The sequence below is a fragment of the Benincasa hispida genome, chromosome 12 (assembly GCF_009727055.1).
Source record: "Benincasa hispida cultivar B227 chromosome 12, ASM972705v1, whole genome shotgun sequence".
Lineage (NCBI taxonomy): Eukaryota > Viridiplantae > Streptophyta > Magnoliopsida > Cucurbitales > Cucurbitaceae > Benincasa > Benincasa hispida.
Genome location: NC_052360.1, coordinates 58,390,504 through 58,407,790, shown reverse-complemented (window position 1 = coordinate 58,407,790; position 17,287 = coordinate 58,390,504). Strand labels below are relative to the sequence as shown.

At 32.1% G+C, this 17,287-nt stretch overlaps 2 long non-coding RNA genes and 1 pseudogene across 6 annotated transcripts; 2 read left to right on the top strand and 1 right to left on the bottom strand.

Annotated features, from left to right (window-relative positions):
* Positions 1–277: 277 nt before the first annotated feature.
* LOC120067235 lies at positions 278–10,024 on the bottom strand. Of its 5 annotated transcripts, none has more exons than XR_005478952.1 (4): positions 9,392–10,024; positions 2,579–7,987; positions 1,960–2,471; positions 278–751 (listed from the first exon to the last, which is right to left on the bottom strand). It is a non-coding gene; the product is annotated as an uncharacterized LOC120067235 (long non-coding RNA). The 5 variants fall into 5 exon arrangements; XR_005478949.1 differs by having other exon boundaries at positions 1,960–7,308; positions 7,408–7,987; positions 9,392–10,023; XR_005478950.1 differs by having other exon boundaries at positions 1,960–7,784; positions 7,865–7,987; positions 9,392–10,023.
* On the top strand, positions 7,055–8,731 carry LOC120067236. The gene is made up of 3 exons (XR_005478953.1): positions 7,055–7,191; positions 7,289–8,001; positions 8,095–8,731. It is a non-coding gene; the product is annotated as an uncharacterized LOC120067236 (long non-coding RNA).
* A 5,143-nt stretch (positions 10,025–15,167) lies between the features above and the next one.
* Positions 15,168–16,695, top strand: LOC120067576 (annotated as a pseudogene).
* Positions 16,696–17,287: the final 592 nt, after the last annotated feature.

Genomic DNA, 17,287 nt, shown 5'->3' with positions numbered 1-17,287 from the left:
ATTTGTGAAGGGTCATCGCACTATTGATTGGTTATATCCAATGGATACTAAAATATATTTGTAGTGCGAAAGAGAGCAACTGTCGGTCTTTAATAGAGTGATTGATAGTTAATGGAAGTTGAGAAATTCACACTGTCGGTCTTTAATGGAGTGACCAATAGTTAATAGAAGTTGAGTAATTCACACCATTGGAGCTTCAAACTACAGGTCCATAAAGTCCCATTTGTAGCTCAACAGGGATTTAATTGAGAATTAATTTTGGATTAATTTGAAATATTCGAATTAATTGAGGAAATTAATTATATATGATATAATTAATTAAATTAATATATGTATTTCTCTTTCCCCATGCATATTCTCTCTCCTTCATGCATATTCTCTCTCCCACATATATACTCTCTTTCCCATGCATATTATCTCTCTTCCATGCATATGTTCTCTCTCCCCTAATAATATATTTCATATATTCTTTCCCCCATAATTCACACTCATTTCTTCCTCTTCCCTCTTTTTTCTCCTTCCCCCTTCCTCTCTTTTCTCCATTCGATGATGTGAGTTGAAGGTGGTAGATGACGATGTGGGGCGAATTGATGGCTCGACACGAGGTGACATGAACGACTTGGGATAAATCGATGGCACGAATGGTGTAAGGCGAATCACAGTCATAGGTTGAGTAGATTTACTTGACGGCACGGTAGGGCGAGCAAATCTAGTCGACGACAGAGGGAAGGGAGATCCATGGCAGCCATGGCTGAAAAAGAAGAAGAGATGAAGATGGAGGGTTATGTATTATAAACCTCATATGACGACATACTTTATTTTTTCCTACTTTTTATATATACTATGACATATGTGTACTTTTTGTTTTTATCTTTTGTAAGAAAATTTGATATATATTGTGGTATATGTATACATTTATTTGATATAAATGAGTGTTTTTTTTTTATTTAGACTTATTGTATTATGATATATATATATTGTGTTGTAAATGAAATTGATTTATATACTGTAGTATATTTCATATATAGGTTTATACTATGATTTATGTAAATCATTGAGTCAATCTCTAATTTATAAATTATAGTATATTTCATATATTGGTTAGAATATTTTCAAATACCTAACAAAATATTATAAGGTATATTTAAAATAATCATGAATCCATCAAAATGTTCTAAGGTATATTTAAAATAATCACTAATCCGTAAAAAACCGTAATAAATTGATATGTACCAATAAACAACGAAATATATTACATGTTCAAGTGAACAAACAATGAAATATTTAACATAATAACAAAAATCAACATGAAAAACGAAATGGAAAATAAGATCATATTAAATATCATTTTCTCTCTCCAAATGAAAATGGAAAAAGTATATCAAATGTATTTTATCTCTACAATTGAAAAAGGGAAAGAAATCATAATAGATGCATTTTCTCTCTCCATACTAAATGCATTATGGGGTGATTTATGTCAAACATTTAATTTATATATTGTGGTATATTTCATATATTGGTTAGAATATTTTTAAATTCCTAACAAAATGTTTTGAGGTATATTTTAAATAATCATGAATTCGTAGAAAAAAAAAACGTGAAACAAATGAAATAGAAAAAAATTCATTAAATGTATTTTATCTCTTCAATCAAATTAAATAAAGAAAAAATTGAACAAATAAATGCATTTTCTTTCTCCATTTGAAAATATGAAAAAAAAAATCATATCAAATGAATATTCTCTCTACGTCATTAAGAAAGTTTTAAAATAGAGAAATATATGTAAAAATCGAAAATAAAAATGATATTAAAATCTTTTCTTGAAAATAATCATATTTAAAAACATTTTTGAAATATGAGATCTAAGGATGGCTTTTTATCTAAAAATTCCCCTGTTTTTTTATCAATTCAGGAATAAAATACAGCTGTATTATTTTTAGGAGAAGGGAAAGTAGTGACCTTTTTCTGGCTTTTGGGATCTCTTCTTGAATTTTTCTTTTGAGTGCCCCTTTGTCTTTTAGTCTCCATGTCACCTTCTGTTGCATAACTAATCATTTTTCCTTTTCTTAGCTTCTCAACAAGAAAGTGATTCAACTGTTGACGACTGCAATTAATAGTTGCGTGTATGGGAGTTCTGGCAGCCGAGTCTTGGAAAAAGAAGGATTCAGCATGTGGATCCCGTTCATTGAAATTTATGGAAATGATGAAATCAACATCTATAAAGTTTGTTGTAACCGTTGTACACAAAAAAAACTAGAAATACACTTGTAGTTAGATTTTATATCTACCGTACAAATCAAAAGAAAAGTAGAACTAGTTAAGTGACTCATCTGTAAATCAAAAGATCTTTGTGCCCTTGCTTTTCTCTTTCTCTACTTCATCTTTTTGTTTGTCTTGATCTCCATCTCCATCGTCTTTCTTAAGAGAATTTGACAGCATCTCTCCATTTTTCTTTTCTCTCTCGAAGTCATCTGCAATTGAAAGAAATTCTCTAGTATAATCATTCAAGCTTTTCATTTCAGTAAGTGCAATGAATAAATTCTGATCGTCAACATGTAGGGCTGGGATCTTTTTTCACATTGTTTTGTTTTCAGCTGGTTTTTCTCAAGGATCAAATGGTTTTCTACTTTTACTCGGGCCTCAGATTCATTTAGTAAGCGCAAATCTCGTTTATCTTCAGCTTCCAAGGCCCAAGAAAGTAGTATCAGAACCTGCAAGAAAACTTCAAGATTGGTCAAGATCTAAAAGAAAGTAAATCTTGGAGCTTTTGATGTCAAAAGAAGTCAAAAAAGGGAAGTAGCAAGATATGATATTGAACAATTTGATGGAAAAGGAGATTTTGGCTTGTGGAAAGCCAAAATTAAAGCGATTTTAGGGCAACAAAGAGTACACAAGGTTCTTGAAGACCCAACTAAACTACCTATCACAGCAACTGAAGAAGAAATGGAGAATATGAAGCTAATTGCTCACGGTACTCTTGTACCAAACCTGTTAGACAGTGTACTAAGACAAGTAATTGACCAAGAAACAACCTTCAAGATGTGGACTAAATTGAATGAGTTGTATGAGACAAAGAACTTTTCGAACAAACACTTCTTGAGAGAAAGGTTTTTCACCTTCAATATGAGCTCTTCAAAATCATTAACTGAAAATCTTGACGACTTCAAGAGAATCACAATAGAATTTAAGACTCAAGGTGAAGAGATTGGGGTTGTCAATGAAGCCTTTGTGCTTCTTAACTCACTTGCAGATTCTTACAAAGATGTTGAGACAACATTAAAGTATGGTAGAGACTCTTTATCAATCGATATAATAATTTCAGCCCTAAAAATTAGAGAAATGGAGCTTCTAACCAGGAAAGAAGAGAAACCCAGTGCTGAGGGTTTATTTATTAAGGGGAAGTCTAAACAAAGCAACAAATAAAAAGGCAATCATAATTCTATAGAAGAAGGTAAAGAAAAATCCAAGGTTAGATACAAATATTGTAAAAAGTTGGGCCATCTAATCAAGGATTGTAGAACCTTGAAATGGAGAAATAAACAGACGAACAAACAATCACAATCACAGCCTCAACAGAAAAACCAGCCAAGTCAGTCAAGAGAAGCCTTAGTCAGAAAGGACTCTATTTTCTATCCAGATGCCTGAGCTACATCAAATCAAAAGGCAGAAGATAAGAACCTAGATTGGGTTCTAGACTCAGGGTGTTCTTTTCATATGACACCTCACAAGGACTGATTCAGCACATATAAAGATCTGGATGGAGGCTCAGTATACATGGGTAATAATAACTCATGTCCAATGATTGGTATTGGTTTTGTTTCACTCAAGCTTGAAGATGGGTCAGTCAAATTACTAAGAAATTTTAGACATGTACCTAAGTTGAAGAAGAACTTGATTTCACTAGGCATTCTTAATTCAATTGGTTGCTAAACAGAGCAAAGGAAGGCTACTGTGAAGTATTGAAGAATAGTAAGCCTATTTTCAGAGGGATTAAAATAAATGAGATCTATGTTGTTCAAGGAGTTTAGAAAGTGCATTCAGCCTTAGTTGTGACTTCTAAAGAGCCTACTGAAGGATATCTTTGGCACAAAAGATTTTCTCACATTAGTGCCAAAGGTCTACAAGCTCTTGCCAATCAAGGAATTCTACCTAAAGAAATTCATCAAACCCTATCCTTCTGTGAGCATTGTGCGATAGGTAAAGCTACAAGGAAGAGTTTTGTTAAGGCTCAACATACAACCAAGGCCATCCTTGATTATGTGCATTCGGACCTTTGGGGCCCTTCACCTTTCCAATCCCTGAGTGGAGTCAGGTATTTCTTAACCTTTGTTGATGATTACTCTAGGAAATACTGGATATTTTTCCTTAAAACTAAGGATTTGGTGTTTGAAAAGTTCAAAGAATGGAAGACTATGGTTAAAAAACAAACTAATAGCCAAATAAAGTGTCTTAGGACTGATAATGGGCTTGAGTTCTGTGCAGAAGAGTTTAATGTCTTTTGTAGGCAACAGGGGATTATTAGACACAAGACTGTAAGGTACACACCCCAGCAAAATGAGGTGGCAGAGAAATTAAACTGAACAATCATGGAGAGAGTGAGGAGTCTCTTATCAAATGTCATCCTTCTTGAGAAGTTTTGGGCTGAGGCAACATATTATACTGTCTATACTCTCAATAGACACCCTCATGCCTCATGCCTCATGCCCTCATAAGCAAGGTGGACTAAACATTCTTCTAATCTAAACAACCTAAGGGTGTTTGGTTGCACAGGTTTTGTAAACAAGAACAAGGGGAAGTTAGTTACCCGATCAGTGAAATATATGTTTTTAGGTTTTGCTGAAGGTGTGAAAGGCTTTAGATTGTGGCATCTTACAGAAAAAAGGTGTATAACAAGCAGAGATGTCATCTTTAGGGAGACTGAAATGTTTATGCAAAATCCTAATTCAAATGTTTCAGCACCTCAAGGAAAGTTTGATACAATTGAGGTGGAGCAGCTCCTAAATCCTACCACTGATCCCTCAAGCTCAGAATCACAAATTGATCAACTACCTCATCATGAAGAAGATGTAGAAAATGTTGTTTCTGATCTAGAGCAAGAGGAACCAGACCTAAGGGGTTATAGCCTAGCAAGGATAGGTAAAGAAGAACTATAATGCCCCCCTCAAGATATGATGATTATATCAATTTAGCTTTAAATGCTTTAGGCCTCAACAATGAACTTGAACGCTTTACCTTTGGAGAGGCAGTAAGCACTAAAGCTAAAATATGGATAGAGGCAATGAATGAAGAGGTTGAATCTCTTATAAAGAATGACACTTGGGAGTTGGTTCTCTTACCTAAAGGGTGCAAACCAATTGCATCCAAATGGGTTTATAAGTACAAGTAAGGTGTCCCTAATGGTTAATGACCTAGATATAAAGCTAGGCTGGTTGCAAAGGGATTCACTCAAAGACAAGGTGTTGACTACAATGAGATTTTTCCCTTGTGGTCAAACAAACATCTATCAAACTTATATTGTCCATTGTGGCTCAACAAGACCTAGAGCTAGAGCAACTTGATGTCAAAACAACCTTTCTACATGGCTTCTTAGATGAATTCATTTATATGAGTCAACCAAAAGGCTATGAAGTAAGAGAGAGAAAAGATCATTACTGTTTACTTAAAAGATCTATTTATGGCCTTAAACAATCTCCTAGGTATTGGAACAAAAGATTCAATGATTTTATACAGAAGAATGGATTTACTAAGAGTTCTTATGATAATTGTGTTTATATAAACACTAACACCTATACACATCCTATCTATCTACTCCTCTATGTAGATGTTATGTTGCTATCAGGAACAATTATGAAAGACTTAAATCAAGTTAAAGACCTACTGAAATCAGAACTTGAAATGAAAGATATGGGTAATGCAAACAAATTTTTTGGCATTGATATTAGCAGAGATAGAAAATCATAAAAACTTAGCATTGATCAGACACAATATTGTGAAAAATTAATCAAGAAATATCACATGATAGAAGCTAAAGCAGTCAGTACTTCTATCACACATTGTTTCAAACTTTCAGCAGAAAACTCACCAAAAGAGTCAGACATTGAACATTTGAAGATAATGTCAACTATTCCCTATTCTCACGTTGTGGGAACTCTAATGTACCTAATGATTTCTACAAGACTAGATATTGCTTATGCTACAAGTCTAATAAGTAGGTACATGGCTAATTTGGTTAAGAGGCATTGGGAGGCAACAAAGTGGATTATGAAGTATCTTAAGGGCACTTTAAGTGCCAAACTACTGTATCAACAAGCTTCAGGCAATGGACCAGAATGGGGTATGTTGACTCTGACTACACTGGAGAATTAGATAAAAGGCAATCCTTATTAGGTTATATCTTCCTATGTTAGACGGTGTGTACTAAGTTGGAAGGCTACATTACAGTTAGTAGTAGCCCTTTCCACTACTGAAGCTAAATTTATTGCCCTTTCAGAGGCAGTAAAGGAGGGGTTATGGCTAAAAGGACTTCTACGTGATTTTGGTATTAAGCAAGATACAGTAAAAATATTATGTGATAATCAGAGTACTATACATCTATCTAAGCACTCACAATATCATAATCGAACAAAACACATCACTACAAGAATTTTGGGCTTTAATGTCGGTTGAAAAAAGTGAAATCGGATGTATGATGTCGGTTTTGTTTTTTGTTTTTTTTTTTAAAAAGCAGATCTTTAATGTCGGTTTAAAACCGACATTGTAGGGTATCTTTAATGTCGGTTTCAAACCGAAATTAAAGACCCACTTCACTTTTTCCTCCAACTTTCTATTTTCCTCCAATTTTTTTCATTTCCCTCTTCACTCTCCCTCTATTTTATTTTTCCTCTCATTCTCACACTTTCCTCTTCATACCCTATTCTTTCTCACTCCTCTCTTCCAAACCCATGTCTACTGCTCATTTCGTTTCTCACTCTATCTTCCAAAGTGGATTTGTTGGTCATTCCACCGGATCTGCTGCTCATTTCGTCGTCGTTCGCGTGTCTCCGTCAGATCTATTGTTCATTTCGTCGTCGTTCGCGTGTCTCCAGATTTGCTGCCGACGATTGCCATATCTGCCGCCGTCGTCGTTTGTCATTCCTTCAGTCGCCGTTCGTCGTTTGTTCCGTCGTCGAACGATCACTAGATCTGGACAAGGTTTGCAGATTTTTGTTTTTTCTTTCTGTTTTTTTTTTCCTTTTTTTTTTTTTTTCTAATTTCTCTGTTTAATACATCTTGCCCTCTGTTGTTGCAGTTTGGTTTGATACACCAGATCTGGACAAGGTTCGCAGATAATCAATTCGCCAGATCTGAACGAATTTGGTTTCTACTAAGTACAGGAAGAGGAGATTCAAGAAGACAGCAAAGCCTCACCGTGGACGGAAAAGAAAAGGCCGAAAAAGAGAGAAAAGTGGCCGACTAGGAAAGCGTTCAAAGTGCAAGGCTAAATGGTTTGTGTCGTGTTTAGTTGGGCTTCAGCCTTCTGCTTTCCTCTGTAATATTCTTTCCGTGTGTTACTGGACATTGATAATAATTTGCCTTCAGGAGTTCTGGGAGTTGAGAGATCTGCTAATCAACATCCCATTTCAGATGGCTCTAACTTCTCCAGGATTCGACTTCATTCTTATTTCCTTTTATCTCTGTTTCTTTCTTACTGTTTGTTCCTTTAACATCAGTTGTATTGTTCTGAGTTTATATACCAGCAGTTGCTTCACAAACTTCTACATTTGTAATTGACAGGAGCCCTACTCCTGAAAGGCCAATAAACAGCCCCAGGAGCAATCATCATTAGAAAGTTGAAAAAAATAGGAAATTGAACCTATTGCCTGACCTTCAATTCTATATTCTTTTCTGACTGGTTGGCAGCTTACATGTCTTCTCCTTGCCACATTGAGCTGATTTTACATGTCTTCTCCTGGCCACATTGAGCTAATTTTGTCCGAGAAAGAAGAGCCTGTTAAGAAGGAGGTAATATATCAGACTGCCTAATTACACTTGTTCAGTTAAGAATGGATTGCTTTTAATGTATTTCTTATTTTTCCATAATTCATGATACCACAGCCCGAAACTCAGCTGGCGACTTGCAAACCTAAGAAAGGTCAAGCTATCCGTAGTGGCGCTTCCTCTTGAATGGCAAAAGTATAAATTCAGTTGTGGGTTTTTGCTGTGCCATTTCTTTTTTGAAGTGAGTTTAATTATTGATCACTATATAGAACGAGGAATTATTATTTAGATGTTTCGTGTGACCATGTTATATTTGGAACCTTTTCTACTTCATCTGATTGTCTTGCCTTTTTAATCAGAAGACTCTTGGGATTTCTGTGGGATAAACTAATCTGTTATTTTTAGCCGTGGTTATTTCTACTTGATCAACTAGGCAGAGATACTGCTGAATCATCTGACGAACTAAATGGTGTGCTTGCACGTGCCATTATGATTTTGTTTAGCTTCATAATTTCATATAAAATAATGTGCTCCAATTTTAAAATGTATAGTTAAGTTCCTTGTTTCAGTAGAAGAGTTGTTTGTCATTTTATGCCCTCTTTCAACCTTTTGTGGTGCTCAAGGTGGTAGTCTTATAAAGATGCCTATAACCAGACATTGTTGAAGTTGGGGGTCTGTTCAAGAAGAATTATGAAGGGATCAATACTTACCAAATGGAGAGGGACAGTAAACTCGTAATGTTTGTAAAATCATAATCTTTGTATTACTTGTAATTTGTGTTTTCAAGGCCTGAATTATTGTACGCCTTTTAAATTATAATTCTATAGCAGAATTTGCGGATTAAATGTAATAGATTTACAATCCATATACGAATAATATGTCATAGCCATAACATTCGATGATGATATATCATGTTATACTTTTTTACTGAAAAATGGATTTGGCAAGGGAACTTTAAAAAACGGACAATAATTGATAAAATGGACAGATTTGGAATTCAATATTGGTTAAGAATTAAAAAAAAAAAAGGCTTTAATGTCGGTTGCAACCAACAAGCTTTAATCACTAAAGACCTTTAATGTTGGTTACAATCGACATTAAAGACCTTCAATGTCGGTTGGTTGTAATCGACATTGAAGGTTGTGTTATGGTGTTATTGAAGCCCTTTAATGTCCGTTTAAAACCGACATTAATGGGGTTTAATAACACTATCTTTAATGTCGGATTCCAACCGACATAAAATCCCTTTAATGTCGGTTTAAAACCGACATTAAAAGGCTTTAATAACACTATCATTAATGTCGGTTGCCAACTGACATTAAAGCCCGAATTTCATTTAGTGCATTGATGTGAAATTTCATTTTATATGAGAACAAATATAAAATAAACGGATAGAGGTACTTAAAGTTCATACCTCAGATTATGCCTCCAACATGTTATCCAAGACTGTCACCCAGCTCAAACTTCAGAAATGCCTCGATATTATAGAGTTTGAGTTGAGAGACAAAGGTTGAAGAAGAAAAGGGTTAGCAAAAAGGGTAGCTGGAAGAAACTCCTTGAAGTTAATTTCAAGGTGAAGATTGTTAAAAAAAAAATGATTGAATGAACTTCTACAAAGTTTGTTGGGACCGTTGTACACAAATAAAACTATAAATACACTTGTAGCTAGATTTTATATGTACTATACAAATCAAAAGATAAGTAGAACTAGCAAAGTGACTCATCTGTAGATCTTCAAGATCATCTCCAAGACTAATATCAGCTCCTCTTCGTGGATGTAGGCTAATTTTGGGCCGACAATGTAAAATATTTGTGTCCTTGTCTTTCTCTTCCTCTGCTTCCTCTTCTTGTTTGTCTTGATCTCCATCTCCATCGTCTCTCTCAAGAGAATTCAGCAGCATCTCTCCATTTTTCTTTTCTCTCTCAAAGTCATCTACAATAGAAAGAAATTCTTCAGTATAGTCATTCAAGCTTTTCATTTCAGTAAGTGCAATGAATAAATTCTAAACGTCAACGTATAGGGTTGGGATCTTTTTTCACATGGATCGTGCTTTTAGCACATTGTTTTGTTTTCAGCTGGTTTTTCTCAAGGATCAAATGGTTTTCTACTTTTACTTGGGCCTCAGTTTTATTTAGTAAGCCCAAATTTCGTTTATCTTCAGCTTCGAAGGCCCAACAGATCCCGTTCAACTGCGACGCACCCTTTATTCATACAGAGAAGTCCTGCTTGATCCTTCTCTCTAATAGATAAAAGCGCTTTATCTGCATGAAAGGGATCGAAAGCATTGATCGCCTCATTTGAGTCTCTAAGAGCCTCCATTATGCAAGACCAATCTTCATGGAAATATCTGCGCCTGAGCACGATGATATTTTTCCATTTCAGACCCTCCTCTTGTTCTGTTTCATGGACATTTTGCTGGCAACTTTCAGAAGGAACACTGGCTGAAGACGAAGTGGTATCACTAATTCTGAAGCCATCGAAGAATTTTCACGCGTGGATAATATCAGCATAAGTTGCCTTATGCTTATGGCCTTCAGTAGCTTCTATGTCTCTATTTAATAGTTCCATGGAGGCCTGGTGGTTTATCTCCTCAACATCTCTTGGCGGTGGATCTTTGTGTCAAAAGTTAAAATTTAGTTCCTATAATTTTGAAAGTTTAGAATTTAGTCTATATGATTTGATAAAATATCATACATTAATCCCTATGGTTGGATACATATAACTTTTCTTTTTTTTTTTTATTTTACACATAATTAAATTATATTCAAAGTATAAAATAAGGAAAAATGTAAGGGAAAAATATAAAAAACGTGAAACAAATAATTATCAAACAAGTTGACAAAGAAGATGGTGGAAGTCATGTGTGAAAATGAAAATGAATCCAACTTACTGTTCTTCATAAAGCAAACAAATGCTTTTTATAACGGATCAAATTTTGAATTTCATACCGCCAAGGTTGGCTGATGACGGTCACCAAGGTGGAGAGTTGGCAGATTGTGTTCGCCGAGGTGGCGGCCGGAGATGGCCAATGACGGTTGCAGAAGGTGGCAACTGAAGTTCGTCGGTGGCGGTCGCCGGAGGTGGCGGCCGGAGTTGGTATGCGGAGGTGGTGTTGAAGTTTGCCGGCGGCGTTTATCGTAGTTGGCCGGCGGTGGTAGTCAGAGGGTGGTAACTGGAGTTGGCTGGTTGCGATCGTCAAAGGGAGGCGATCAGAGTTGGCCTCGTGGTCACCGAAGGTGGTATCCAGAGGTTGGTCGACGTATTCCCTAGATTAAATTAAAAAAAATGAGGGGATGATAACCCATGGATTTGAATACCCATGGGAAAAGGACGTAGGAAGCCAGACTTCCTGAATCCATGTCCAAACAAAGGTTGGGCTTAAGATGTATAACCCATCTAATCTCAACCCTTGAAGCAAACAAAAATTTTCATTTAAACTAATTTATTATCTTTGAAATAATATAAAAATTAGGTTGGTCATTATCTTATCTTAAAAAGATAATTTTAGTTTCATATTTAATTTTCATTTAATATAAATGCTTTTCTTTTTTATATATCCAAAAATATATTGAGTTTTGTATTTTATTTTATCCATCTCCTATGTTAAATGATAATATATAAAAAGAAAATTCAAATCTATTTACATCTACAAAAGTTTATTATTATTATTATTTTTTTGACAAATATGTCTACACAAATATAATTTGACTAAATCAAGTAGATCTATTTTATATGTATATATCTCGCATATTTGATTGTATAAATTTTTCAAAGTAATAAAAAAATCAAAATGCAAAGACATAAATTAAGTTGAAAAAAGATTTAAAAAATGAAAAATAAAGAAAATGATATTTGAAAAAAAACCTACGACTTAAAACAGGGGAGATATTTAAACTAATTTATCCAACCCTTGAAACAAACATCCCATTAGGTTTTGGAAAAACAATAATTTTATTTAAACTAATTTATTAACTTTGAAAAAAATATAAAAATTATGTTGGTCATTATCTTATCTTAAAAATATAATTTTAGTTTCATATTTAATTTTCATTTAATGTAAATGCTTTTCTTTTTTAAATTTGTTATTCCTTTTTTATTTATCCAAAAGGATATTGAGTTTTGTATTTTATTTTATCCATCTCCTATGTTAAATGATAATATATAAAAAAGAAAATCCAAATTTATTTACATCTATAAAAGTTTAGTTTATTTTTTTTATCAAATATATCTACACAAATATAATTTGATTAAATCAAGTAGATCTATTATATACATCTCGCATATTTGATTGTATAAATTTTTCAAAGTAATCAAAAAATCAAAACGCGAAAACATAAATCAAATTGAAAAAAGATTTAAAAAATTAAAACAAATAAAGAAAATGATATTTGAAAAAAAAAAAACTATATGATTTTATTATTTAAAATATGGGAGATATTTTAGGAGAAAGTAAAGATTTGTAATAAAAGGAAAAAATTAGTTACACTATAATTTGGATGAGGCTTTTATAGTATTGTGAAAGTTTTTTGCGATACTTCGAATGGGAATGATACGTGATCTATAAATATACTCTAATTAGTCTCCAAATTACATCAAATAAATACTTTAAAATGCACTCTAATTAGTCTCCAAACTACATCCAATAAATACCTTAAATAAATACACTGCCATTGAAAATCAATTAACCAAACCATTAAAATTGCTCTTGAACTTACCAAAAATTATGTATATCATTTTAGAAAATGAGGGCTGGACTGAAAAAGACTTAATCTAAATAATTGCATTCATAAAAAAGAAATCGATTTAGATTGGAGTATGAAAATCTCAATTAAGAATCATCAAGTGAAATTACTAATCAATTATGATGTGGTATTGATGTCAATTATGGAGATCTCATAAACAGAAGAGAAACAAACAATATTCAATGATTGTACATCCTTATTTTCAATGTACAAATTGTACATCCTTCCTTGATCGAATCTGTCAAGGTGGGTTTAAGATCTCTAAGGCAAACTTGTTAATACCAACACCCTCCATATGCTTGGCCTACCTTTTCACGTAGAAGAGACTTTGCAACTTGAACTCTTGTAGAAAAGACTTTGCAACTTGAACTCTTGTCGATAGTCTATTAAGCCGAGCCTTTGATCTATGAACCGGTGGATTTGATCGATTAAGTCAAGCCTCCAAACTAGACTTGTTGTCTATTGAGAACAAAAAATAGAATCAGCAAAAAAAGTTGAAAATTGAAAAATAGATAAAATATTTGATATGTTTTAAAAAATTACATTCAATTTTTAAAATTCAAAAAGTGTAGGGAGATAATTTAGGAGAAAATCAATATTCATGCTAAAAAAATCTGCAAAGGGCAAAATTAAATATAGTGAACTGAAAATCAGATTAGGGCATTTTAGGGTTAAAGAAAGTGGAATGAGTGAGAGTGCATTTACTATAAATTTGATGAAGTTTTTGTTTTGCTATTCTACTAATTAATAAAAATGAGATGATTAATTATAATAAAGATAATCATAAAAACAATCCAAAAATGTATGATTTAGTTATGATTAACCGAAAATCTAATATAAATATAAAAAGTCAATTAGGAAAATTAATATAATATGATATTTGAAAATTCAAAATAAGATAATCATAAAAATTATTTTAAAAACAGATGATTTAGTTAGGATTAAGAGAAAGTATAATATAAATATAAGAAGTCATAAATGATTTAGAAAAATTTAAAATATTTGTTGAAGATAGAAGATTGTTGAGATACAAATTTCAATTATTTTTAAATTAAATCACTAAATTTATATCAGATTTTCCGCACGGAAAGAGGCACTTAGTTTCCGGTGAAAATCTCAAAGAAAATCTTCTCATTATAAATTTGATAAACTAATTACAATGTAATTAAGAAAGATGCAGAATTAATTACATTGGAATTAAAAAGACTTGTGAAGGTATTTTATGATTAACGAAAAACCAATCCACGTGTGGATCACGAAATTTGCTATATTTCAAGAGAATTTCGCGGTTTGTTATTTCTACACATGAAAGTATAATGAATGCTATATAGTTGATTTTCACATTTTCTAAATCTTCAAAAATATATATTTTTTAATAATAAGTCCCTCTACAAATTGAGTCATTTAATGCATTTAGTTTTCAAATTTATTGCAAGGAAAATGGTAATATTTTAGGGTTTTTAATCTTTATAAAAAAGTAATATTTTTGTTTGAAAATAGAAAAATACCATTGCAAATTATTAAAAAATTGATTAAAAAAATAATAGAGATGCCACAAAATTTTAAAATAGATATGAATTATAAAATTATAAGAAAATAATGGCCACAAAGTTATTTATAAGTTCAATTTTTTTTTTCTAAATCCGTTTCCAAAAATTAAAGTTTTGAATTTTCAGATTCTTTTAGGGTTTGGAAAAACAATAATTTTATTACAACTAATTTATTAACTTTGAAATAATATAAACATTAGCTTCGTCATTATCTTATCTTAAAAAGATAATTTTAGTTTCATATTTAATTTTCATTTAATGTAAATGCTTCTCTTTTTTAAATTTGTTATTCTTTTGGTATATATCCGAAAAGATATTGAGTTTTGTATTTTATTTTATCCATCTCCTATGTTCAATGATAATACATAAAAAGAAAATTCAAATCTATTTATATCTACAAAAGTTTATTTTATTTTCTTTTGCAAATATGTCTACACAAATATAATTTGACTAAATTGAGTAGATCTATTAATTTATCAATGATCCAAAGTAAAATTTTAGATTTAATTATATTGGAATAAAGATTTTATCTATTCAAATAAAACCGGATCGAAAAATGATAAAAAAAAAAAAATCGTCTAAAAAATATTGTTAACAACTAAAGTTATAAACTCAGATAGATAAACTCAAGCATTAATCATTTAATATTTTATAATTTAGAATAATATCTATGAATAAGCTTTAAATTTTATTTTTTTTTTAAAAAATACACTTTTTAACTTTTTAATAATAAATATTTGGAAACTTGGAAATTCCACCACATCCTCGAAGGATTAGGAAACAAATTTGAATCAAAACCCCAAAAGCATTGGGAAGAAAAAACTGAACCTATAAATAATCATTCATTGTTTCACCCTTCACCACTTCCCTAACTTCTCACACACAAAGCTTTCACTAATGGCAGCTTTAACCAAAATTTCTCTCTCTTTTCTTTCTTCTTCTTTTTGTTTTTGGTTCATCCAAAGCTCATCCACTGAAAGCTTGCATGTTCGACGCTATACATCAACTCGGTGACTCAATCTCCGACACTGGAAATCTCATTCGTGAAAATCCTAACACTCCATTTTCTCATCTTCCTTATGGCCAATCATTCTTCAACATTCCCACCGGTCGATGCTCCAACGGTCTACTTATGCTTGATTTCTTTGGTAACCATTATTTTTAACCTTATATATTCTAATTTTTCTTTCACTAATCCGTTTTATAGCTCCAAGATAATTCATATCTAAAAATAACAATATCTAATGGTCAAATCTATCTGTAGCTTTAAATGCTGGACTTCCTTTGGTGAGTCCTTATTTGAATAAAGATGCTTTGATGAATCATGGAGTCAACTTTGCAGTGGCCGGTTCTACAGCTTTGCCTTCTGATTATCTTTCTACGAAGAAAATTTTATCTCTAGTTACTAACTCTTCTCTCAATCATCAACTTGATTGGATGTTCTCTCATTTCAACTCTGTTTGTCACAATCAAAGAGGTAATTAATTGCCCTTCTACTTTAGTTTTCTACATATACTCACTTTGTTTTAGTATTTTCTACATTTTACATTTTGATATTGACAATTTCATGTTTATATGTTGTGTAGATTGCAATGAGAAATTAAGGAGTGCATTGTTCTTGGTGGGTGAGATTGGTGGTAATGACTATAACTACGCACTATTCCAAGGCAAAACTATTCAAGAGGCAAAAGACATGGTGCCAAATGTTGTTCAAACCATAAAAACTGCTCTTGAGGTAAATTTTTGTCTACAATAGATCATATCTTTTTTTTGTTACTCATATGAATGAGAAGTTTATTTACTTACATTTCTTTTGTTTGTAATATTTGTAGAAAGTTATAAGCTATGGTGCTACTCGAGTTATTGTTCCTGGAAACTTCCCAATTGGATGCTTCCCCATCTATCTCACTGGATTCCAAACCAATGACACATCTGCTTACGATGAATTCCATTGTTTAAAGGATTTGAATAGTTTGGCAAGCTATCATAATGATCAAATCAAGCAAACTATTGAAGTACTAAAAAAAGAGAATCCACATACTATTATCGTATATGGTGACTATTACCATGCATTTTTATGGATTATTCGTCATGCTTTTGTTCTAGGTAATTTTTTCTCCTTACTCTTATATCATCTTCTTAACTTACAAAAGATTAAAACACTTCTCAAATTTTTAATGCTTCTACCTACTGTTATATATGAATAGGATTTGATGAAGGTTCTTTGCAAAAATCATGTTGTGGGGTTGGAGGAGATTACAACTTTAACCTCATGCAAATGTGTGGTCTACCTGGAGTACAAGTTTGCCCAAATCCTAATGAACATATTAGTTGGGATGGAGTCCATTTGACACAAAAGACTTACAAGTTCATGGCACATTGGCTCATCCATGACATTTTTCCAAAATTGCATTGTATTGCTTAAATATTTTTTTATGGTGGTTTTTTATTTTTTTATGAAATTTTGTTAATAAAGCATTCATATTCTTTTTAGCTTCCTATAATTAAAATGCTATATCTTATATTAATTTTCTTTTTTAACCCAATATATAGGAAACTCAACCAATACCCTTGCAATTACTCAATTCAACAAGCCTGTTTTTCCATCCATATTTTCTCCTATTCTTTATCTCAAATATAAAATAAAAGTGTTTTTTTTTTCGTTATTATGTCTTAAATGATCTAATTCAAATAATATTGAAACATAGATGAACTAATATATAATGGAACAATCTTATGGTATAATTTATAGCATGACAATGCATCATATGGAAGATTAATTATGGTAATTAAATGAAAGATTAAAGTTTCTCAAAGTTAGAATAATAGTTGTAATAAATAAATAAATAAAATAAGGGGAGTAGACTAAATAAGAAAAGTAGATGAAAGATAAAACACGTTAAGATTGAAACAAAATCTTACCAAGGTTTCCAATTCAAGCTAGATAGTCTCATTCAATTGTTAATTTCAATCTTAGGCTTAAATCAAATCAATCCGTCAAGTATTTTACCCCACTT